This window comes from Ochlerotatus camptorhynchus, unplaced genomic scaffold (assembly GCF_037179485.1).
Source record: "Ochlerotatus camptorhynchus isolate MF236.1 unplaced genomic scaffold, CSIRO-AGI_Acam_v1.1 ptg000168l, whole genome shotgun sequence".
Classification (NCBI taxonomy): Eukaryota; Metazoa; Arthropoda; class Insecta; order Diptera; family Culicidae; genus Ochlerotatus; species Ochlerotatus camptorhynchus.
In genome coordinates this window covers 211,856-236,263 of record NW_027040658.1, presented here as the reverse complement: position 1 = coordinate 236,263, position 24,408 = coordinate 211,856, and the positions used below count along the sequence as shown (strand labels likewise).

Sequence of the window (24,408 nt, the reverse complement as noted above, 5' to 3'; positions counted from 1 at the left end):
ATTTGGAATTATTTAACGCGTTCTATTTTAAAAATGTTGATGATCATTTATATGTGTATATAAGATCAGATTCAGTCATATCGTTAGTTGTCAAAAAAATGGACCATAACAAAAAAAAACTAATAGCCAAATGAATTCCTTTGTGATGAAAAATAAATTGACACACATTCGAAAAAGTGGAAAATAAAGCCGATTTCTTCAAAAGCACAAAAACAAATGGAGGGTGCATACAGAAAAGGCAAATTTAGATTTTTCACTTCAACCACTGTCAGATTCCAACTCGATAGTTAGCTTCAACGATCCTGTGGATTATTTGCCTACACTTGATCTATGAGCATCAACCTTCTGAAGGTATTTTTCCAATTAACAACAATATGGGAGTTGTATCAACTGTGTGTTAACATTTTCCAGTTAACCTAACGTCAGCAATCCGAGAATGGGCATCTCAATTCCAAATATCTCAGGCCGCATTAAAATCCTTGGCTGATATTCTCAACACTCATTTGCAATCCGAAAGACCCTCAGGACACTGATGAGAACTCCAAGATATCTAGAAATAATAGATATGAAGGATAACGGGATAGATAGGCACCATGGTCTTCAAAATCGACTTAAACACCTGGCCAATTGTTGCCACTATTCATAAGTTTCCTCACATTCAGCCAATGACTATTGGAATTTACTATGGAACGAGTAAACCCGTGGATGCTGATGAATTTTTGTCACCGATGATACAAAAGCTACTGCTATTTTTTGGATTCTGGAGTACTGATAAATGGCCACCGAATTTCATAGAAAATTCGAGCGTTTGAAACTTAAACAGGAAACATCGTTGCATTAAATGCACTACCAAGGGGAAATATTCTCCAGATACGAGAGCCATGGTGTTTCCAAAATTAGATGCGGAGCTGAGAACTGATGAGCTATTCCATCACGGTAAATATCCAGATCATCAACGCAGTGTATTACCGTTAATAAAATTACCGATTAACATTGTTGACGATGCATTACATTTACTGGAACTAGGAGTAATGCGGAAATTACTCAATGCATGGCGAACCGAAGCGATGACTTAAAAAATTAAATGGAGTGTCAAAGAAAAGCAAGAAATTTCAGCAAAGCTCATTGTAAACATTCGTCATATGCGCTTATTGGATGGATTTGGAATACATAATTTTTCTCAACTATGTAGGTGTAGTTCTGCTCAAATATTACCGGCAGCCCTAAGTATGCACCTTTAGAATTGATAAAACAATCCATAAAATATAGAGAAACGTTCCATTAAAACATCCAAATGATCCATAAAACATCGTAGAACTCCCTAAAAAAGTGTGGATGATCCATAAAAAATATCAAAATTATCAATATTTTATGTGAAATTTAGCAACAAAATTGTAAAAATGTATAGCTAAATTTCTAAAGAATGAGCATTGAAATTGTACGAATAACCCATAAACATATTACAATTGATCCATAAAAACATTCAACAATGAACCTTAAACTTAAGAAAATGACCCATAAAAAATTAAGTTTGCGCAACTAAAAATATAGGCTTGATCCATAAATCAGACGTCATGTCTACATCATGTTTAGGGCAATATTTTTTTTTAAATTTTGAACCAAGAACCTTTAAAAATTACACCACTGCATATCATGGAGAATAATATACTGTCCTGTCCGTATATTTTAGGTAGAGGTTTATTGATCAAAATTAATAATATAGTGTCCAAAACGTGAATAATATTATGGATCATGACTGTTCGGAATATCGGGATAACCCTGTACCGCCAAACCCAGCGACAACCCTGTGGGAGATTCGGAGAGCTACGGTAACGGTCGGTGTCAGAAATGACAGACGTCACGTTTGGTTCAACGGAACTGTGAGTTTATCCAAACTATCTTGAACACGTTTTATAGCTAAATTAAGTTAATTGCCTTAATTTGTTACTATAACAATCGTTTAATTAAATTTTAGTGATTTGTAGTGAACTAGCTACTAAAGTAGGTTAGTTGAAGGAGGAGTTCGTGAAAATATTGAATTTAATAACCCTAAATTTGCGTAATCTAGATATTTCAATTTGATCCTAAAATTTGGTAACCTACAATTTGTTCCTAAACGCTATATACTTGATTTACCCTAAGTAACTAGTAAGTAGCTCATTCTACATCGTTTGCGTGCTTCACTATAATAATAATTGAATCCCTAAATCCTTAATATAGTCAAATCTTTGTTGAAAGAGTGACGGAAGATAACTCTAGGTTTGAAAAATCTCCCGCACAGCCTCCTATCGCTTTTCATGGAGGAATTTCTCTTCCTCCAGTGCTATCTCCTTTACACTTTTATCCTGCTACAACTGGTCTAGGGATTCCTCCAGGCTGACCTCATTGGTACTTCCTTTTCTAGATTTGGATCCGGCATCACTCCTCGCACTATTCTTTCTGCTAGGTGGTTTCTTTGGGACAGACTTCTTGGTTCCTTTCGGCACCTTCAGCATATGTGTGCACTTCGAGCACGTCTAAGGAACCTCCTTTACAGCTGCTGTCTTACCAGCACAACTTTAATGGGTCCAGAAATCGCAGACATCACACTGGACCGTATCATCTACGTGGTCATGGCCTTCACAAAGCGTACAGTTTCGATCGCTGTTCTATTCTTCACTCAACGGTGGTGTTGATTCCTCTGACTAATTCCTCAGAGCAGTCTCGTTTTGTATAGCTTGAAGCTGAAATAGGTTTTATTATAAGCATTAAGATTGGTTTAGACTTTATATTAGTTTAATAAAACCTATTTCAGCTTCAAGCTGTCCAAAACGAGACTGCTCTAAGGAAGTTGCTTTCATTAATCCGAACATGGATATATTTTTAGGTGCGCAAACTTGATTTTATATGGATCACTTTCTTTAGTTTAAGGTTCACTGCTGAATGTGTTATGGATCAATTGCAATATGTTTATGGGTAATTCGTACAATTTCAATGTTCATTCTTTAGAAATTTAGCGGTACATTTTTACAATTTTGTTGCTAAGTTTCACATAAAATATTGATAATATTGATATTTTTTATGGATCATCCACACTTTTTTAGGGATTTTCTCCGATGTTTTATGGATCATTTGGATGTTTTTTATGGAACGTTTTCCAATATTTTATGGATCATTTATTGGTTTTTATATTCAAAAATATGTTTGCCAATACTACCATGTAGACATTACGAGCACATCACACCAACCAACCAAACCCAAATTTGTACTCATTGGTGTATCTCTGGGAACCATGTTTGTTGCAAATTAAAATGTGCATACAACCGTAGTGTACGCTGCATAGGTATCGATGAGCCACTAGTGAGTCACGGTACCACAGTTTGGCAATTGTCGATTGTTATAAAACATGAAATATTACGGCATACATAATCAGTAATTTGGTGATAATTTTGAAACGCTACATCATTAATCATCTTTTGATAGGTACAGTTCAATATACTGCCTATAAACCCACATCAGTCCCGTAAAGAAAAAATAGACATTGAGAAAATGGCAGACCAATGTGAATATTTGAAAAAAAATATAGGAAATTTATTAACCTTTTTACCCTTCTTACAAAGAAGGGTATAGATATCACTTGAAAAACCGACTATCGATCCGAGGCCCGGAGGGCCGAGTGTCATATACCATTCGACTCAGCTCAACGAGATCGGAACATGTCTGTGTGTGTGTGTGTGTGTGTGTGTGTGTGTGTGTGTGTGTGTGTGTGTGTGTGTGTGTGTGTGTGTGTGTGTGTGTGTGTGTGTGTGTGTGTGTGTGTGTGTGTGTGTGTGTGTGTGTGTGTTCTCAACAACCGCTCAACCGCTCAACCGATTTGGACAAACTCGGCGCCAAATGATAGGTCTTGGGGTCCCATTGAACGCTAATTAACGGTTTTGGAATCGGTGAACCGGTTCCGGAGATATGGCCGGAATAAGATCCGGTGAATATGGGCCTTCACGCTGGATCTAACGGAAAACGTATCAAAACCATCATGCGACACATCAAATTACTACAGAATTCAAAAATAAGATCAATGCATGTCGTGTTCCAGACCACATTGGACACACTTGGACATGTTCCGGGTACCCCGGGGAAGTTGCTTGAATATGAATTGAATTAAAACCCATTAAATCACATTAAAATACGATGATAAGGTGATTGGTAGCCTCACCAAATAGACTACACCCGGATATATTCCGGGTACCCCCAGGCAGTGGCGTAGCGTCACTGGATGACACGGGGGTGGGGGGCTTGGTCACTGATAATGACAATAAAATAAATAAACTTGAATAAGTAAGAAGGGTCTGATCACACCATAGGTGGATAAATTCGGGTTTTTTAAGTTTAAATCAGTTGCATTGAAGCTTGAATGTTATATTATATAGTAAAAAATAGTGCAATTCGTAAAGCAGAACTGTAAATTCACCTCTGCACGATTTAATTTAAGTACCGTGCCGATTCAAATTTCGGACACTTAAACTCGAATTTCGGACACTTTTAAAAGTTGATTATCTCGGTCGAATATGATCCACATGTCTTGTAAATTTTAAATTTTTTTGACTAGTGCCCTCCACGATCATCTAACATTATTATTTTGTTTCTAACTGGATGTAATATTTAATTAAAAATGAAAGTGTCCGAAATTTGAATCGTCCGAAATTTGAATCGGAACGGTACACAGCAAAAAAATTTAATTTCGATCAACGTAATTCAAGCTGATGTATGAAATAATGATGTAATAGCAAAAATCAGATACAATATTACATCAATGGATGTAATTATGTTCGCAAAATCGGTATACATCGTACAACGTAATATTACACCACCAGCGGAATTACCTGTTTGCAGCTGTTTGGATGTAATATTCAACAATTTTTTTTTTCTGTATATAGGACTGATATATGATTACTTCGCTTGATGCGACAAACTGACTTGATGTTGTATTCACATATTTCACGATCAAAGACCGTAGTTTTATAACAGAATATGATAGTTGATGCCAATTGATAGTGGATAGCAGGGCTGTTATCTCATCACTCAATGCGTGCAATGTACTGATTTTCTAAAATATGCAAAGTGAGAATCAAGCAAACACAAAGTTGGCTTGTTTTTCACCCTGCGCAAGTGTAAAGCAGCGTAAATAGAGAAGAAAGACACACACCCAGAAATAACGAAAGCTCAATGTGTAGCCATCGCTCCGACGGCTCCGACGCAAAGAGCGCCACTCAGTGTAGGGTTGCAAATGGGAAACACAGCAAAAAGACAAAATTCTTCTTTGTTATGCCCTTCTTCATCTCCTAGGCATGCAGCCGTGGCAAGCAAAGTCTGCAAATCATTCAAAGAAGACATTAACGCTTGTTGTATTGGCGTTGAAGAGAGCTCTGTAACTCTTTACTCCTATGGAGAAATCTCATATGTAACTGTCAGTCTATGTGTGAAACATGGCGGACTTTTTCTTATTTATTTATTTATTTATTTGTCGTCAATCAGTGTAGACCGTTTTACAATAGTGCTGTTGCCTTACATGCTATTTTAAAATATACGTTTTATTTGACATTGTCAGTAAATGTAGACTGCATATACAAACATTTAAAAAATAAAAATTGTTTTAAACTTAACGAGATGAAATCCTAGCAGTTAGTGTTCTCCTTATTGTATCTTTAGACATCGTTAGATCTATATGCTCACAATAAGTATTATACACTCTCATCATTCTATTAATTGGTTCATTTTTACCATAATTCGTTCTGTGAGGTGACAAATGAAATACATTTCGAGTTCTTAACATGCGTGAATGTACGTAAAAATTTAAGCTTGCTAATATTTTTTCTGAATTTACGCGTTGTGAGATAATATTATTAACAAAGGAAATCATGGGAATTTCTCTTCGTTTCTTAAGGGGAGGTTTACTTGGATTTTTTCAAAAAAATTGATTTTTTTGCATAAAATGAAAGCTACAAGTGTGTAAAATATGTGGCCAAAAGGATTTTACGATCCGAAACATATTTAGCTAGTTATGGCGCTTTGAGTGAACCTTTGTCATGCGCGCTGAGGGACGCTACAAAAACTTTAAACGCGTTTTTCTCGAAACCATATTTTTTATAACAACTTAGAGCATAGGGCTTGAACAAATGATCCGATTTACAATCGGAAAATTGCGCTTTGAAGGATACTACTTTTGTATGGCTTATACCTAAAATGAAAAAAAAAAATTGTTAGTTACTATTTTTTAAGCAAGGTCAAAGTGAGAAAAAAATGGGTAAAAAAAGCACTATTTTTTTCAAATGTCCATAATTTGGTCAATTTTTGTCGGATTTCGTTCTAGTTAGGTATAAGCCATAGGGAATATTATCAACTTTAACCACAATAAAAAAATTTCATTTCAGTTCACCACCAGAGGGTGTGCACTCGAAGTTCTGCAGCAAAACCTGACTGACACTCCTCCACGCGAGCCGCCATTTTGAGTCGCCATTTTGTTTTTTTACCTTCAAAAAATTTCCAAGTATTCAGGAATAGTGGACAAATATAATTATCGAAACCGGAAGTTCGTTTGTCTTTTCATTCTCCTGAAAAAAAATTCCAAAGTTCAACTGTTTTTCAGCCAAATCCAAGTAAACCTCCCCTTAAGTGTTTCAATGTTTATCAACATGCAACGGGACTCATAAGAAGGAAGGGGAAAAGAGGTCCAGCCTAGTTTCATAAGAGCAAATAACAAAAACTGTTTTTGAACTGATTCTATACGATTTATATAAGTTTCATGGTATGGAGCCCAAACCACACTGCAATATTCGAGAATTGATCTCACGTAAGCTATATAAAGTGTTTTGATGGTATATGGGTCTTTAAAATGATAACTAAATCTTTTTATGAATCCCAGCATATTATTTGCTTTGTGAATTGTGGTATTCACATGATCTACAAATGTCAACTTCGAGTCAAGAATTACTCCTAAGTCCCTAATTTTATCGCACCTTACAACCAGCTGGTTTTCTAGAGTACATGTAAAATCTAGAGAAGTGTGTTGGAATAAGATATAATATTGCATTTTTTAACATTAATATCCAGCAGACTTTTAACGCACCAATTGTAGAAAACATCACTTTAATTTTTTAAATGTAGCAAATCATTATTGTTAAAGATTTCCATGTACAGTTTCATATCGTCAGCATATATGAGCACATTTAAGCGATTCAACACAAACTTCACGTCATCCACAAATAAAATAAATAATAAAGGACCTAAATGAGATCCCTGTGGAACTCTCGAGGTAACATTAACTGGCGAGGACATTTTTCCTTTAAAGTGGACCATCTGTATTCTTTCTGTCAAGCATGATCCAATCCATTTTAAAAGTGTACTTGTCATACCTAAACGTTTTAATTTGAAAAGAAGTAATGGAATGTCTACTCTGTCAAAGGCCTTACTAAAGTCAGTGTATAAGGTTTCAACGGTATTACCTCTATCCATTGCTTCAATAGAAAAGTTTACAAATTCCAACAGATTAGTAGACGTTGACCGACCTTTAAAAAAACCATGTTGATTATTTGAAATGCGATGCTTAACCTGCTTAACAATTGCTTCAAACATTTTAGGAATGCATGACATAATTGCAATACCTCTATAGTTTTTAATATCTGACCGTTTGCCAGATTTAAATATTGGGACTAAAAATGATTTCTTCCAAATTTTTGGAAAATCACCAGTTTTGAGAGATAAATTGTTGAGCCAAAACAATGGTTTAACAAAACTAGTTGCTATTTTTTCAATAAAAATGGAGGTATTTTATCAGGACCGGGTCCTTTGCCGGCATCGAGACTTTCAACAGTCATAAAAATTTCTTAAACAGTGAAATTATTAACTGATACGTCATTTTCCCCTTCCGGTAGGTAAGAAAAATAGTTCAAATCGAGAGCATTACTGGATTTCTTATATGTGTTTTGGAAAAAACGAGCAAATAGGTTACAAATATCTTCACTATCAGTGCTATCACACTCTTCAAACTGCATGCGTCATAGGAATGTACATGACTTCATTTTTTCGTTCGCGAAGTTATAGAACGTTTTGGGATCAGATTTTATGTTGTTCTCCACTCTTGAACTGTAATTCTCATATGCTGACGATATTTCTGCCTCAAGTGCTCCGCAAATTTCAATGTATTTTTCTAAATGTTGTGACGTTTTAAATTTTGTATACGCCTTGTGTGCTTGTTGCTTCCTGTTTTTAATATTTCTGATTTCTTGTGTATACCACACAGGATATTTGGTGCTGTTCATTATTCTCTTTAGTCTTTTAGCGACGAATACTTCAATGATATTGAATAAGGTAGTATGAAATATGTCAACAGTCTTGTCCATGTCGTTTTCATCTTTTAAAAGGTTTTGCCAATTTATGTTATTCAATCTGCTGTTAAATTCAGGAACATTTGCATTTTTTAAATCATAAACTAATTCAAAATCAACAACGCTTGGGGGCGTGACCGATGCGAGTCTGTGAACACAGAGTATTCAATAGCCGTATGAAATTTTTCATTCTTCCATAATGGAACTGCTGCTTCTACAATACAAAAATCTTCTGTACAATTAGCAAACATAAGATCCAAATAGGAATTGAGCTGGCAACGAACATGTTTAATTTGATGAAGTCCCAAGTGGCTGCTTTTATCAAATATGAAATGCAAAGTATCGTTTTCACCTACAATTGGTAACAGCAGAGAATCATTATCACTATCCTGTATAAAATTAACAGTATTCTGGTTAAAATCTCCATGAATATGAATTTTGGTTCTTGGATCTTCACTTTGAATTTTCAGTTCTGCAGCAGTGAAAAACTTTTCGTAAGCGTATTCTCTCACTCCAACGCAAAACCCCATAAGGAACTGTCAAAATGTGTGTGAAGAAACGTCACTTCGGGACTGGTGTCAAGGCGAATTATATTCGCTCCCTGCGCCGCACGGAGTGTGCCGCTCATTGTGTGGATCGCCTTCTCACATATTAGTTGGAAAAGAGTATGCGAAGCAAATGGGCGAACCACACAATCTTTGTCGAGTGTTGTGAGATGCGATGCATGCACAGTTGCTTTGCTAATACCCCGGACAGACTATGGCTTATATCATGTAATATAGGCTGTCGTGCAATGAGCACTCATACATAGGATTTCCATTGAAAACTAGATGTATGATGCTCATTGCAAGACAGTCTATATTACATGATATAAGCCATAGTCTGTACGGGGTATAACGCTCTGATGTGCTTTCCAGCCCTGGTGAAAGATGATCGCCATCTTGGATTTAAAATTAATCATTTTGTTCGAATATTTTCCACACAGATGGCGCTGTCCCGCTGGTAGGAAGTGATAAAAATCCCCATATATAAATTGAGAGAAGTGGGAATAATTCACTTTCGGTGCATATTCAGGTCAAAAAAAGTGATCGAGAACCTAAATAAATTAGTCAGGGGCTTTGTCGTTCAGTTTTTTCCCGGAAATTAATGCTAAACAAGCGACAATTAAATAAAAATGATTTTTCCCCATACAATTTTACCTGCTTTACTACCAGTCCCCAGAGAGCCAAAAAAATTCTCTCTCACGACCTGAATCTCTCAACATGCCATGTATTTTGTTGACACTCGATTTGTGATTTCCCTTGCACAGATTACAAAATAGAGTACCTGACACTACAAAACATGTCTGGTACCACTATATATGCAGTTGCTTTAACATTTGAAGTCCCTCCTTTTTTACATATTCTGCGCAAAAGATACTTTATGCCCCGCCCCATACATAAAATTCGGCGGGAAATTCTGTGAGGGGTGTGCTATTTTGTGTGCAGAATGTGTAAAAAAGGAGGGACTTCGAATAATAATCTAAATGCATATATAGAGGTACCAGACATGTTTTGCACTGCAGTGTCCTCTGTGAACAATTATAGGAAAACAGATTGTGTCTAGTTTCCGATAGATGTCACCGCAAACAACAGCTGTGACATCTGATGGAACATGTATGCAGAAGCTTGACAAAATGATCAATTAGCAGCGGGCATATTTTTTTTACCTGTAATATCCGAAACTATCCCTATTGCAGGTATTTTATAGTTTTTTCAACAACCGATGTCCGCAATCTTGGATTCCAAAACGGCGGTGGACATATATTTTTGACATCTACACGTCGTCATCGTTTCGTAAATACCCATGTTGTACGGAATTGAACAGGTTTTAGAAAACCGATGACGGCCATCTTGAATTTCAAAATCGCGTTCAACAACGTTTTTAGACAGTACTTTGATGAGCACCTCAACGCAACAGACCTTAGAGCACGCACAGAAGACGACAGGTTACCGGCTTCTGATCTTCAAGAAGTTGATGAGGAGATCGGTCGGCTGAAGAACAACAAAGCAACTGGAGTAGATTAACTGCCAAGTGAGCTATGAAACTACGGTGGTTGAAGCACTGGCTAGAGCACTGCACTGGGTTGGATTGCCGTCGACTGTAACCAACCATTGACGGTTGGATTGCCGTCGTCTGTAACCAGAGTTCGTGGGGCAATACCAGGTGGGATTCATGGGTACCCGCGCTACCACGGACCAAATTTTTCCGATTCGGCAGGTTCTGCATAAATGCCGCGAATACAACGTGCTCATACATCATTTGCTCATCGATTTCAAATCCGCATACGAAACAATCGATCGAGATCAGCTAGTGATGTGCGTTGCTCGAGTGTTGGGGACACTCTCGAGTTCCTTCGAAACTGACAGACTTTCGTGTCTGCTATTCAACATCGCGTTAGAAGGTGTGATCAGAAGATTATCCCAGCTCGTCTGATACTAGTGGCACGATCTGCAGGAAGTCCATCCAGACCATGGCGGAAACGTACATCAGACTGAAGGCTGAAGCTAGGCGGATTGGACTTGCCATCAACGGCATCGAAGACAAAATACATGAAAGGAAAAGGTTCTAGGGAAGACAATGTTAGAATCCCACCCCGAGTTCAGATTGACGGTGACGAAATCGAGGCGGACGATGACTTCGTGTATTTGAGCTCATTGTTGACCGCCGAAAATGATACCAGCAGAGAAATTCAAAGAAGGATTATGGCAGGGAATCGTGCCTACTTTGGACTCCGAAGGACGCTCCGGCCGAATAAAATTTGCCGCCACACGAAGTTGACTATCTACAAGACGCTGATCTGGTCCTCTACGGCCACGAGACCTGGACTATGCTCGTGGAGGATCAACGCGCTCTTGGTGTTTTCGAATGGAAGGTGTTGCGTACCATCTACGGTGGTGTGCAGATGGATGACGGAACGTGGAGGAGGCGAATGAACCACGAATTTCACCAGCTGTTGGTAGAACTATCCATCGTCCACACTGCAAAATTGGGAGACTAAGGTGGGCTGAGAACGTCGTAAGAACCCAGTGAAAATGGTTCCCGCAGCGGGCAAGGTGGATCGACCTGCGGACCCTTCGCAACAATCTAGCGACAATGCGTCTTAAACGGAAAAGGGACAAATGGTACAAAAAGTTTTGTAGATCAAATAATGACAATCATTGGAATAGGTACTCAATCACGCGTAATACGTTTTCACAATCGATAAAGAAAACTCGTTGTGAATATGTTCAAAGGAAGATTGATCAGCATCAAAACAACAGCTAAAGGAAATGGAAAATTTTGAAATCTTTATTAAAACCTAGTAATTGCAAACCGCGGTCCATAACTTTTAAAGGCACATTAGAACAGTCAGAACAAGTAATTTCAGCTAAGTTTAATGATTATTTTGTAGACAGTGTTTCATTGATCAATCAATCCATTGAATTGGTCGATGAACCTGACGAAATAAAACAGCCAGTTAATAGTAGTTGTAGATTTGAAGTTTTTCACCCAATTACATAAGATGAACAAAGAAATATTTGTTTTTCATTATGAAAATCGGCTGGAGTAGATAATGTTAATACTAGAGTTATTCAAGATTGCTTTCATGTCATTGGCCACATCTTTCTGGACCTTATTAATAAATCATTGCAGAATGGACATGTGCCACAAATTTGGAAGGAATCCTTATTGGTTCCTATTCAAAAAGTTGCTGGAACGATTAAAGTCAAAGAGTTTCGTCCCATCAACATGTTGCACACATTAGAGAAAATCTTAGAACTTGTTGTTACAGGCCAGCTGTTGGAATATTTGAATAGCAACTCTTTGTTGATACCAGAACAATCGGGATTTTTCCCTTAGTGTAGTTTTGGCAAGTCAACCTCCTTTGAGTATTGTCTGTATTTGTTGTAAAAAGTTTACCTGTCAAACTGGTTTTTAATTTATCGGACTACTGTTTTCGCATTGTGGTGAATGTTTGCTGTGCCGATGCATTAAAGTTAATGACATTCCGTGAGATTTATGTGCAGTAATTTGTGATTTTGTGAAGTGCCTTTGATCTTTTATTGGTCGTACGCATACATAGACAGTACCACAAACGAAGTGACAGACGACTAACTGGCGAAGAAATCCATTAAAATAATGTGGTTCACTGTAATAGAATTTTCTTGGAAGCTTGTGCCATCATCAACCAGATGGGTTAGTTTTTTTGTTTAGATTTGAACAAAGTTGATTTTGTGTACAATGATTATTTGACAGTGTGCAAACAGTGTATCATGTTGTCATTTTTTATGCATTTCAGTTTTGAGTAGAGTGAAAGAGATAGAACCAAAACATTGTAATACATTTGGTGAAAATGCTAATACAATCCAGTAGTAGTGTTGCCATGTGGTACAATGCAGTAGTAGTGGTGTTGCCATGTGGTACACTGAAAAATCGAAATAGCAGGTTAGTCACCAAAGTTTTCGAGCCGCTTCGTCTGTCACTTCGCTTGTGGACAGTACCCCGCTGCGCACTTTTTTTTCAACATCTGGCCCTCTGGGAGTGAATAGGAGAACTACATTTGCAGTCATCTCTTCTGCCTATATTTCGGTGTTCACAATATCAATTCACCACTCAGGATGGCATGCGTTGTCAGAAAGTCGTTTCGGAGTCTGACCGTATAACTTGCCGTGGTTACTGTGGATGCTCATTTCATGTGTTCTGTGCGCAAGTGTATCAACCACTGCTTGAAACTCTAGGAGAGCACGCACGCAATGTATTTTGGATGTGTGATGACTGCGCTGATCTGTTTTCTAGTGATCATTTCCGGAACATGGTCTAGCGCAGTTCTTTCAAAAGCAAATTAGCTCGCTAAAAAATGACATCATCAAACTAAGCGATGCAGTTAGCGCGCTCTCAGCCAAGGTTGACGCCAAACCTCTAGCACCTATGGCGAAGCTAGATTGGAAAAACGTTAATTGGACTACCAACTCGAACGCAACGAAAAGAAAACGAGTTGAGGATTCTGCCATCAAAATTCCTACAATTCGAGGAACTAAGCCAACCTGTGAACTGGTGAATGCTGTACAGCTGGACGGTACGGATGAGTTTGTGTGGATCTACCTTTCTGCATTCCACCCCAGTACGACAGAAGCGGAAATCGCGACGCTCACTAGGGACTGCCTGAGCATGCATATGGATGCCAAACCAAAAGTGATCAAGTTGATTCCAAAAGGAAAAGACCTAGCCAGCTTGAGTTTCGTTTCATTCAAAGTTGGAGTGAATATCACACTGAAGGACGTTGCACTCTCAAGTAGTTCTTGGCCGGAAAATGTGTGCTTCCGTGAATTTGAAAATCACACAAAAAACGAGAGGCGAATCGTCAGTATCAACCAACCTGTGAACGGCTCGAGGAAATCGGCGTGAAATGGACATCCACACCAGAACACACTGCCTACCGTATTAAGAAAGCCCTTGATCCATTCGACCCAGACGTGCTTTCTGGTTCCTGTCGTCGTAGCCGTTCTGGACCTGAGGTCGTAGTTGGTGAAGGGGTCTTCCAACCGCTGTTTTCAGCCAACTTTCTGTTTCACAATATTGCTCCATCTACCGAACCTGCTGCATCCGGTACCGATCACCGCACCTACAAACCAGAATGCACTGCCTGCCGCCTCATGGTAGCCCCTGATCCCCTCAACTCAGTCGAGCATGCTGGTTTCTACCGTCATAGTCGTTCTGGCCCTGCTGTTGAGGACGGTGATGGAGTCTTCCAAGCTTCCACCTCAGGCAAGTATGAACGCAATTCAGTCAAAACGGCTCCTGATTCGTTTTTGTACCCTAGCACTACGTCTCGCATCATAACAGAGTCTGCAAATTTCGACTCATTCAAACTCGTTGACGACACCAATGAACACGCTGAACCAGGACGCACCGCCTGCCGCCTCATGGAAGCCGTCGAAGCGTCTTAGTCGTTCTGGCCCTGCTGTTGAGGACGGTGATGAGGTCTTCCAAGCTTCCACCTCTGACAAGTATGACTGCAATCGAAGCAATCCGGTACCTGACTTGCTCCCAAGTTTCAGCTCTGTTCGAGGGAATGCTGCAAACGTTAGATCCCGTTCAATTGACCGGAATGGCAGAGAAAGCACAACCGACACGATAGTTGCTTCGTGTGATCCGGCAAAATCTCAACTACATTTTTATTTTACAAAACGTCCGAGGGCTTAAAACCAAAATCACCGACGTCTTCCTTGCAACCTCGGAAAACAGTTATGATGTGTTTGTTTTCACGGAAACATGGCTCGACGACCGAATTAAATCATGTCAATTGTTCGGTGATGGATTCAGCGTTTATCGAACCGATCGTTCTGCTTTGAACAGTACCAGGACACGTAGTGGAGGTGTTTTAATAGCTGTTTCTAACAAACTCGAACTAGCTTCGGGTGCAAGCATGGAGAGCATATGGGTAAAGATTTCATCCGAAACAAGGTCTATCTTCGTTGGTGTTTCATAAGTACCACCAGAGAAGTCCTCTGATTGCGAGTGCATCCAATCTCACGCTGACATTGTTTCGGAAATTAATGAAATGATGGGTAGCAATGATGGGAGCATCTTTTTCGGGGATTTCAAGCAGCCTCGAATCGTCTGGAAATCAGATTTTTCTCAAGCTTGCTGCATTCTTCTGGACAGCCTTGCTTTTGGAGGATTGAGACAACGAAATATGATACGCAATCACTTGGACAGAACGCTTGATTTGATATTTTCGAACGACTGCATGACAGATTGCAGTTCAGTTGATGAGGCCCCGGAGTCGGTTGTGGATATCGATCCTCATCATCCAGCTCTCGTTTTCACGGTGTATTGTTCAGCAATTTTTCCATTTGTTGAGAACGTCGATTAGTAAAGTTGATTATGACGCTCTCAACTCTATGCTTTCTCAAGTTGATTGGTCTACTGTTTGTCGGTGTAGCAACGTAGATGATGCTGTTAGTTGCTTCAACAGTAATACTGCGCGATTGCTTCACATTCTGTGTTCCGTTGTCAAGACCTCGGAGAAAACCTGCTTGGTCTAATTCTCGCTTACAGTACCTTCGACGTATTCGATCTAAGATGCTCAAACGCTTCTCGGCACGCAAAAATGGCATCACCAACTATCGGAGCTATAACCGTTACTTGTACGGCAGATACGTAAGACGTGTTCAGGACAATCTGCGAAGAAATCCTAAACAGTTCTGGAATTTTGTAAACACTAAGCGAAATGAAAGCGGCCTTCCATCTACCATGCGCATGGAAGATCAATCTGCCTCCACCGCAGAAGCCAAATGCGAACTATTTGCTGCACGATTTGCGAGTGTTTTTCAGGCATGAACTGCGTCTCCATCGGATGTTGAAACTGCGACAAGGTCCCTGCCCGTGGACGCATTCGACATTGACATTTTCGATGTTAATCAGACGATGGTGGAGAATGCACTGAAGAAGCTTAAATCATCTGTATCACCTGGACCGGACGGTATTCCTGCGTGCATATTGAAAAAATGTAGTGGCATGTTGATTACACCTCTGCAAGCTATATTTAACCTCTGTCTGAAGATGTCATACATGCAGTCTATCTTCATGAAAGGCAGTAAAGTGGATGTGTCGAACTATCGTGGAATAACTTCGTTGCCTGCCGGATCCAAATGCCAGGATCCAGGCCTGTAAAACGTACATTTCAACATCTCAGCATGGATTTTTTCCGCAACGTTCAGTCATCACTAATCTGTGTGAATACACGTCGTCGTCAACTCAGTTAATCACGATATTCTGTTGGCTAAGCTGGAGCGACTAGCAGCATCTTCGAGAATTTTTAGTTGGCTGAGATCATATTTGACTGGCCGTCAATTGTTCGTGAAAATTGGATCAGCCGTCTCTGCACCTTTCTTATTAACGTTCAAAATATTTCATAATTTTGTTACATGTTCCATTTTTGGTTTTTACAAAGTGTACCCCCATGGGCTACAAAATGGTGAGTTGACAACCTGGAAGGAGCGGAATACCTAGCCCTGGTCCTCACAAGTTCCTACTTCACGCCTCCTCGAGTCATATGATAACAAAAGACTACCAACTGAAACATGGACACAGCTGGGTGGCGTAGCCTGGGCAATGTTGCCAGTCCGGCAATAGCAAAGTGAAGAGGTGCGACGTGAACACTGGCGCGGTAACCATAGTACGGTAATAGAGGAAATGCTTCACCAAACCCGAGCGTCTGTTCACCATGGAGGTGCGGCTCAAAACGGCGTCTGTTCTCCATGTTAGGAGTGGCTGATCACCGTCTTAGTGCCAGCGTGAGACTCTAAACAGAGCTGTGCACGATGGTCTCCCAGCGAGACAGGGGAAGGATCGGAACAATCGGCACAGACCTACGCGACGAAATAAGGACTACGATTGGAAACTCGTAACATGGAACTGCAAATCATTCGGCTTCCCGGGTTGCGATAGGTTAATCTATGACGAACTTCAACCACGCAACTTCGAAGTCGTAGCACTGCAGGAACTTTGCTGGACGGGACAAAAGGTATGGAAAAGCGTTCATCGAGCGGCTACTTTCTACCAGAGCTGTGGCACCACCTACGAGCTGGGAACCGGCTTTGTAGTGCTGGGTAAGATGCGCCAACGCGTGATTGGTTGGCAGCCGATCAACGCGAGGATGTGCAAGTTGAGGATTAAGGGCCGTTTCTTCAACTACAGCATCATCAACGTGCACTGCCCACACGAAGGGAGACCCGACGACGAGAAAGAAGCGTTCTATGCGCAGCTGGAGCAGGTGTACGACGGCTGTTCGCAACGGGACGTCAAAATCGTCATCGGAGACATGAACGCTCAGGTAGGACGGGAGGCAATGTATAGACGGGCAATCGGGCCAAACAGCCTGCATGCCGTATCGAACGACAACGGCCAACGATGCGTGAACTTTGCAGCCTCCCAGGGTATGGTAGTTCGAAGTACCTTTTTCCCCCGCAAGGATATCCACAAAGCCACCTGGAGATCACCTGACCAACACACAGAAAACCAAATCGATCACGTTCTAATCGACGGGAAATTCTTCTCCGACATTATCAACGTCCGCACGTACCGCAGTGCGAACATAGATTCGGACCACTACGAAGGTGGCACGGCAACAGACCTTGGAGCACGCGCAGAAGACGACAGGCTACCGGTCCCTGATCTTCAAGAAGTTGAAGAAGAGATCGGTCGGCTGAAGAACAACAAAGCAACTGGTGTAGATCAACTACCAAGTGAGCTATTAAAATACGGTGGTGAAGCACTGGCTAGAGCGCTGCACTGGGTAATTGCCAAGATTTGGGAGGATGAGATATTACCGGAGGAGTGGATGGAAGGTGTCGTATGCCCAATCTACAAAAAGGCGACAAGTTGGATTGCTGCAACTACCGCGCGATCACACTGCTGAGCGCCGCCTACAAGGTACTCTCCCAAATTCTATGCCGCCGTCTGTCACCATATGCAAGAGAGTTCGTGGGGCAATACCAGGCGGGATTCATGGGTGCCAGCGCTACCACGGACCAAATTTTCGCGATTCGGCAGGTTCTGCAGAAATGCCGCGAATACAACGTGCCTACACATCATTTGTTCATCGATTTCAAATCCGCATACGACACAATCGATCGAGATCAGCTATGGCAGATTATGCACGAGTACGGACTTCCGGATAAACTGACGCGATTGGTCAAGGCGACGATGGATCGAGTGATGTGCGTTGTTCGAGTATCGGGGACACTCTCGAGTCCCTTTGAATATCGAAGGGGGTTACGGCAGGGTGATGGACTTTCGTGTCTGCTGTTCAACATCGCGTTAGAAGGTGTGATCAGAAGAGCTGGGATAGACACGAGTGGCACGATATTCAGGAAGTCTATCCAGTTCCTTGGATTCGCCGATGACATTGACATTATGGCACGGAACTTTGAGATGATGGCGGAAACGTACATCAGACTGAAGGCTGAAGCTAGACGGATTGGACTTGCCATCAACGCATCAAAGACAAAATACATGAAAGGAAAAGGTTCTAGGGAAGACAATGTTAGCCTCCCACTCCGAGTTCAGATTGACGGTGACGAAATCGAGGTGATCGATGAGTTCGTGTATTTGGGCTCACTGGTGACCGCCGAAAATGATACCAGCAGAGAAATTCAAAGACACATTATGGCAGGGAATCGTGCCTACTTTGGACTCCGGAGGACGCTCCGGTCGAATAAAATTCGCCGCCGCACGAAGTTGACTGTCTACAAGACGCTGATTAGACCGGTGGTCCTCTACGGCCACGAGACCTGGACTATGCTCGTGGAGGAACAACGCGCCCTTGGTGTTTTCGAACGGAAGGTGTTGCGTACCATCTACGCTGGAGTGCAGATGGATGACGGAACGTGGAGGAGGCGAATGAACCACGAATTGCACCAGCTGCTGGGAGAACCATCCATCGTCCACATTGCAAAAATTGGGCGACTACGGTGGGCTGGGCACGTCGTAAGAATGCCGCACGACGACCCAGTGAAAATGGTTCTAGAAAGCGACCCAACAGGAACAAGAAGAAGAGGCGCGCAGCGGGCAAGGTGGATCGACCAAGTAGAAGGTGACCTGCGGACCCTTCGCAGACTACGGGGCTGGTGAACTGTGGCCATGGATCGAGTAGAGTGGAGACGACTTCTTCGGACAGCAGAGGACAACAAGGCCTTAGCCTGATTGGTAAGGTAAGGTAATATATGAGGATTTCACGTGTAAACTAGCGCAGCGCAGTGAGAAAATTCTGAACTACTTTTCACCAGCCAAAAGACCATGACCTCCTGAACAACTTTGCCGAAGACAGTAACTTTCTATTTGGTCAGGATCACGAGATATTTTATACGTGAAAATTTCACGTGTATACTAGCGCTGCGTAGAGACAAAATTCTGAAGCATTGTGCACCAAAAAATAGGCTTTAACCAACTTTGTTCAAAACAGTAACTTTCTATCTGGTTAGGATCACGAGATCTATCCCAGGCGAGAATTTCACATTTCACTGCTCAAGTAACATTGCAGGTTTTATCGCGGTTTTATAGCATTCTACAAGTCTAAATCATGGTCTACAGAATCCTCATATAACCAAAATTGTTACTTGATAAGCGCTACGTAGTGAGAAAATTTTGAACGACTGTCCACGATTGAAAATTTTGTCCTGAAATATCCTGAACAACTTTGCTGACGACAGTAATTTTCTATCTGGCCAAGAACTTGAGATATTTTATATGCGAGAATTTCACATGCATACTAGCACCATGAAGTGAGAAAATTCTGAACTACTGTCCACCAGCCAAAAGACTTTGACCTCCTGAACAACTTTGTCGTAGTCAGTAACTTTCTATCTGATCAGGATCTCGAGATATAGCATATGCGAGAAGTGTACATGTATACTAACGCCACGTGGTGAGAAAATTCTTAACTACTGTTTACCAGCCAAAAAGTCTTGACCCCCTAAGCAACTTTGCCGAAGACATCAACTTTCTAGCTGATCAAGATCTCGAGCTATTGAATATGCGAGAAAGGCACGTATATACTAGCGCCGCATAGTGGGTAAATTCTGAACTACTGTCACACAACAAAAAGATCTTGACTTCCTGAAAAACTTTGCCGAATACATTTACTTTCTATCTGGTCAGGATTTAGAAATATTTTATATGTGAGAAAACTCTGAACTACTGTCCACCTGCGAAAAAGCCTTGCCATCCTGAACAACTATGCCGAAGACAGTACCTTTCTATCTGGTTGGGAACTCGAGATATTTTATATGAGAATTTCACGTGTATACTAGCGTCGCGTAGTGAGCAAATTCTGAACTTTTGAGCACCAAGCAATAGGCTTTGACCTCCTGAAAAACTTTGTAAAAGACAGTAACTTTCTATCTGTTTAGGATCTCGAGATATATCATATGCGAGAATTTCACATGTATACTAGCGCTACGTAGTGAGAAAATTCAGAACTACTATCTGCCAGCGACAAGGCTATGATCTCCTGATCAATTTTGTCGGAGACAGTAACTTTTTATCTGGTCAGGATCTCGATATATTCCATGTTGTAATCAATTAAGTCAAATCCCACGTAGTATGGTCACATTTTACGCGGTTTCCATTTACATTTTTCCTATTATTCGCATTTTTAGGTGTTTACTGTAATCAAAGTTTAGCTTGTTTAGATCAAAACAAGTTTTTTGAGGAATGCTCGTTGCTCGTACAAAGTACTACAGCGCGAGTAACGGAGGGTTAAGTGCTGCCAACGAGATTTGACGCTTTGATTTTAAGTCGTATCTACAATATCATAACATGCAAAATTCATTCGATCCTATACAGGAAAAGTTTATTTCACCTCTTAACGGGACTCAAATCGATTCAACGAAAAACTTCGATTTTGATACATACAATTGAAAACTAATCCTCCGGGACAGCAAGCAAACATGAGAAGAATAGAGAATTGAGAACTTTCAAAACATCACATTTTGCATCAAAGAACGGCGCAAAGAAATGTTCTTATTCATCTAAAAACTAATTTTCCAAGTCAATCATTCCATCAACTCCCTTGACAGACAGTTTCCTCTGCGCTCTCTCAGCGTTTTTTTTTTTGTTTTTTTTTTTTTTATTTTCCTATGAATCAGTAATCCACAACAGGGGGATTGACAGCAGCAGTAGCAGTGTAGTGTAGGGCCATCGTAGCGTCAGAACATTTTCCGATAGTATCGCCACAATGAAAACAGAGTAGTATAGTGTAATAGTAATAGTACTAGCAGATCGTCGTCGTCGTCGTCGTCGTGTCCGTTCGTTGGTATGGGTGAGATCCCTGACTACTCCCGAGCGGGAACGCACGAAAGCTCAGTCGGCCAGTCACTCACGCGGCCCCCCAACACTCACACATCGGTGTGACACATGAAATTTTCATTCTCATTCTTATTCAGAGCCACCAGAAATCGATACAAAAATCCTTGACAAGAAACGACCAGTTTTTCGCGTTTTTTTTTTCTCACGCGACTTTCCATGCCTTTTACTGTTGCCCTCCTCCGGCAGTGAAGTAATATCCTTGAATATTGACTGGATGGTTTGCTCCGTCTCTTTTCCTCCTTTGAATTTTAGTGAAAAATTTAGGGAACAGTTTTCCTCTGGTACATTCACTTTTTTTTTTCTTTAATAAATATATGTTTTCCTCGGAATTTCTCAATTTCCACGTTTGTGCGAATGTATTGGTTTCCCATTTCCAATGTTTCCTCAGGTCGAAGATTATGAAATTTTCAGATTCCTCTCTTCCCCGTTTTTTTTTTTATTTTTATCCAGCAAGGATTGCAAACACGATAATCACCTTTAAGATTAGATTTATGCCAAATAATTTTCACGTCTTTTTCTAGGAACATTTACTGCAAAGCAAGTCTATTGCTGTCACGTAATCCTTTCTCTAGCTGGAGCCCAGAACCCTTAAATTTTCCGCACACAGAATCATCCGGGAACTTTCGCTAGCTTTATCCTCTCTTCGGTTCTTCGCAAACCATCTTCCGCTCGGAAATCGCTTTTAGTCGACACTTGACCACTTTGTAAATCATCAAATTTGCCATTTTTCACCACAGTTCCACGGAATTTTCAAAACTTTGCACTCTCACAAAAACTCTTCCTCCATCCACTTCAGAACGAATCCTCGGTTGTTGCTCTTCTTGTTCTTCTCAGCCGAATTTTTTTCCCAATGCGGTAAATCTGTTCTCCAATTATTTAATTTTTTTTCTCCAGCGGATCACTTGTCACCAATTTCACAATTCCCTCGGACAATTTCGAACAAAGAATCAGACAACTTCTCAAGCACTTCCCGGGGACTAACTGACTGACTGGCTGACTGACTGTAAACCGACCGACCCGTTTCGCAGTCCTGCAGTACATCAACCGGAGACGTCGTTCTACATCGGGTTACAAAGCTCAACTGCACTCGGTCCTCCGACTTAAACTCGGTCGAACGGATCTCTCGCGGCCTGAGCTTCATCATCCACAGCAGCTTCACTTCACACGCCATCAGCCTCCGCTCGCAGTCGGACATAATCAATCAGCAGAGCGGAGAAAGCTTTCCTCCCCCTGTTCTAGGTGAGTGGTCCACCCACCGGACCACTCACTCTCTCACTCAAGAACGGAAAGCGGAAAGGGGATGTTTTCGTTCGTAAATTTTCGGCATGCAACTCGGGTGCATTGGAATGTGGCGCTTGCCGCGTGCGTTACAACTTTCTCCTTCGTCGTTTCTCTCTCATTCGCATTCGGATTGCTAGATTGCATCGCTGTAAGGGGGCGGGCGGGCGATCGGGAGAGAGCTTTTCACACTTCACGCTCTCTGTTTTGGTCGCTCGTCAATCGAAGCGAAGGAAGCAGAGATCGGAAGGAGAGCGATTCGGCGCAGGTGGGATTGCTAGTGTTTTTTTCTGCTTCTGCGAGTGGTTGGAAAACTCGATTTTTCATCCCGTGTGACAGAATGCGTGGAGTAGAATCCACTGATCAATGCATCAATGGGAAAGTAATGTGGGTTGATGGTACCAATACATGCGTCGGGTGTAAATGTTGATCAAATGGGTGGGTTGGCAGAGGGTGGATTTGCTTAGAAAGCACAGCACTCACACATTAGTGGCTGAATGGGTTCGAAGAGCTGAGGTCGAACATTTGACGTTTACTAGAGCGGTTTGAGATTACCGTTGAAAATCTCAATGCGTTCTTTGACGAGCCTACACGGTTTTGGCAGCCTAATAAATGTTCGCTAGAAGAAGAGAAAACTCTCGTAGTTTAATATGAAATTACCAATTAACTGCTTGCTCAGGACCAATAGTTTATTGCTCCTGGGCAATCAGGTTAATTGCTCAATTATGACCATTTTAAGTACAAGGTGTGAATTCTTAAGGTGTCGTTTATATTTTTGCCACATTCATTTCAGATAAATCCTGAATATTTTGAGGCACAAGTTCAAAGGATATCAACGACTGAGGACTCCAATAGCTTTTCCAGTGAACTACAGGACAAGGATGTCCTTTTGAAGAAAGCCAAAAATCTCGAGGTAGGGCATCACGAATAAACCCAATGGGAGCTGCAGGTAAGTCCAGAGTACTGTAGAAGCTCTTTATAGTCTAGTTCAGGAGCAACACGTGTCTGGAAGACTTATTTGAAGGGACAAGTCTTATAGACTTGCGAGACAGGTTGAGAAGACTTGCGAGACAAGTCAAGAAGACTTGCGTGACAAGGCAAGAAGACTTGCGAGACAAGTCAAGAAGACTTGCGAGACAAGTCCAAAGGAATTGCAGGACAAATCCAGAGGACTTGCAAGACAAGTTCAAGTTCAGTGTGCAAGACAAGTCCAGAGGACTTGAAAGACAATTTCAGAGGACTTGCACGACAAGACCAGAGGACTTGCAACACAAGTCCAGAGGACTTGCAAGACAAGTCCAGAGGAATTGCGGAACAAGTCCAGAGATCTTGTGAAACAAGTTCAGGCGACTTGCGGGTCAAATCCACAGAGGAAAACCTTTGGTCTTGTGCTATAAGTTCACTGGACGTATTTCGCAAACACGCTGAACATGTTCCACAAGTTCATTGTCCCTGCTTCTTCTTCTTCGCATTCCAAGCTTATTGCATATCTCATATTAGCTTATAGCGTGCTCTCAACTTAGTGTTCTAGATGCACTTCCACAGTTATTGATTGAGAGCTTTCGATGCCTGTACCATTTATGCATTGGTATAATTGTGTGGCAAGTCCAATCATACTTCTATGCCCAGGGAAGTCGAAAAAATTTCCAACTCGTAAAATTCCTAGACCGGACTGGGAATCGAACCCAGCCACCTCCAGCATGGTCTTGCTTTGTAGCTGCGCCTTTTACCGCCTGAGCTAAGGGAGGCCCCCAAGTTAATTGTCCCGCAAGTCCTATAGACTTGTATCGCAAGTCCTCTAGACTTTGCTCGCGAGCCCTCTACACTTATCTCGCAAGTCCTCTAGACTTGTTCAGCAAGTTTTCCGGACATGTTC

The 24,408-nt window shown here is 41.2% G+C and overlaps 1 protein-coding gene across 1 annotated transcript in view; it reads right to left on the bottom strand.

The window, feature by feature from the left end:
• The window catches only part of LOC135701565 (neurexin 1-like), a 215,666-nt gene extending 193,355 nt beyond the window's left edge, over positions 1-22,311 (bottom strand). Inside the window, exon 1 of the mRNA XM_065222406.1 lies at positions 21,730-22,311. The gene's annotated coding sequence lies outside the window, so the exon portion shown is untranslated. The remainder of the gene's footprint in view (positions 1-21,729) is intronic.
• Between the last annotated feature and the right edge of the window lie 2,097 nt (positions 22,312-24,408).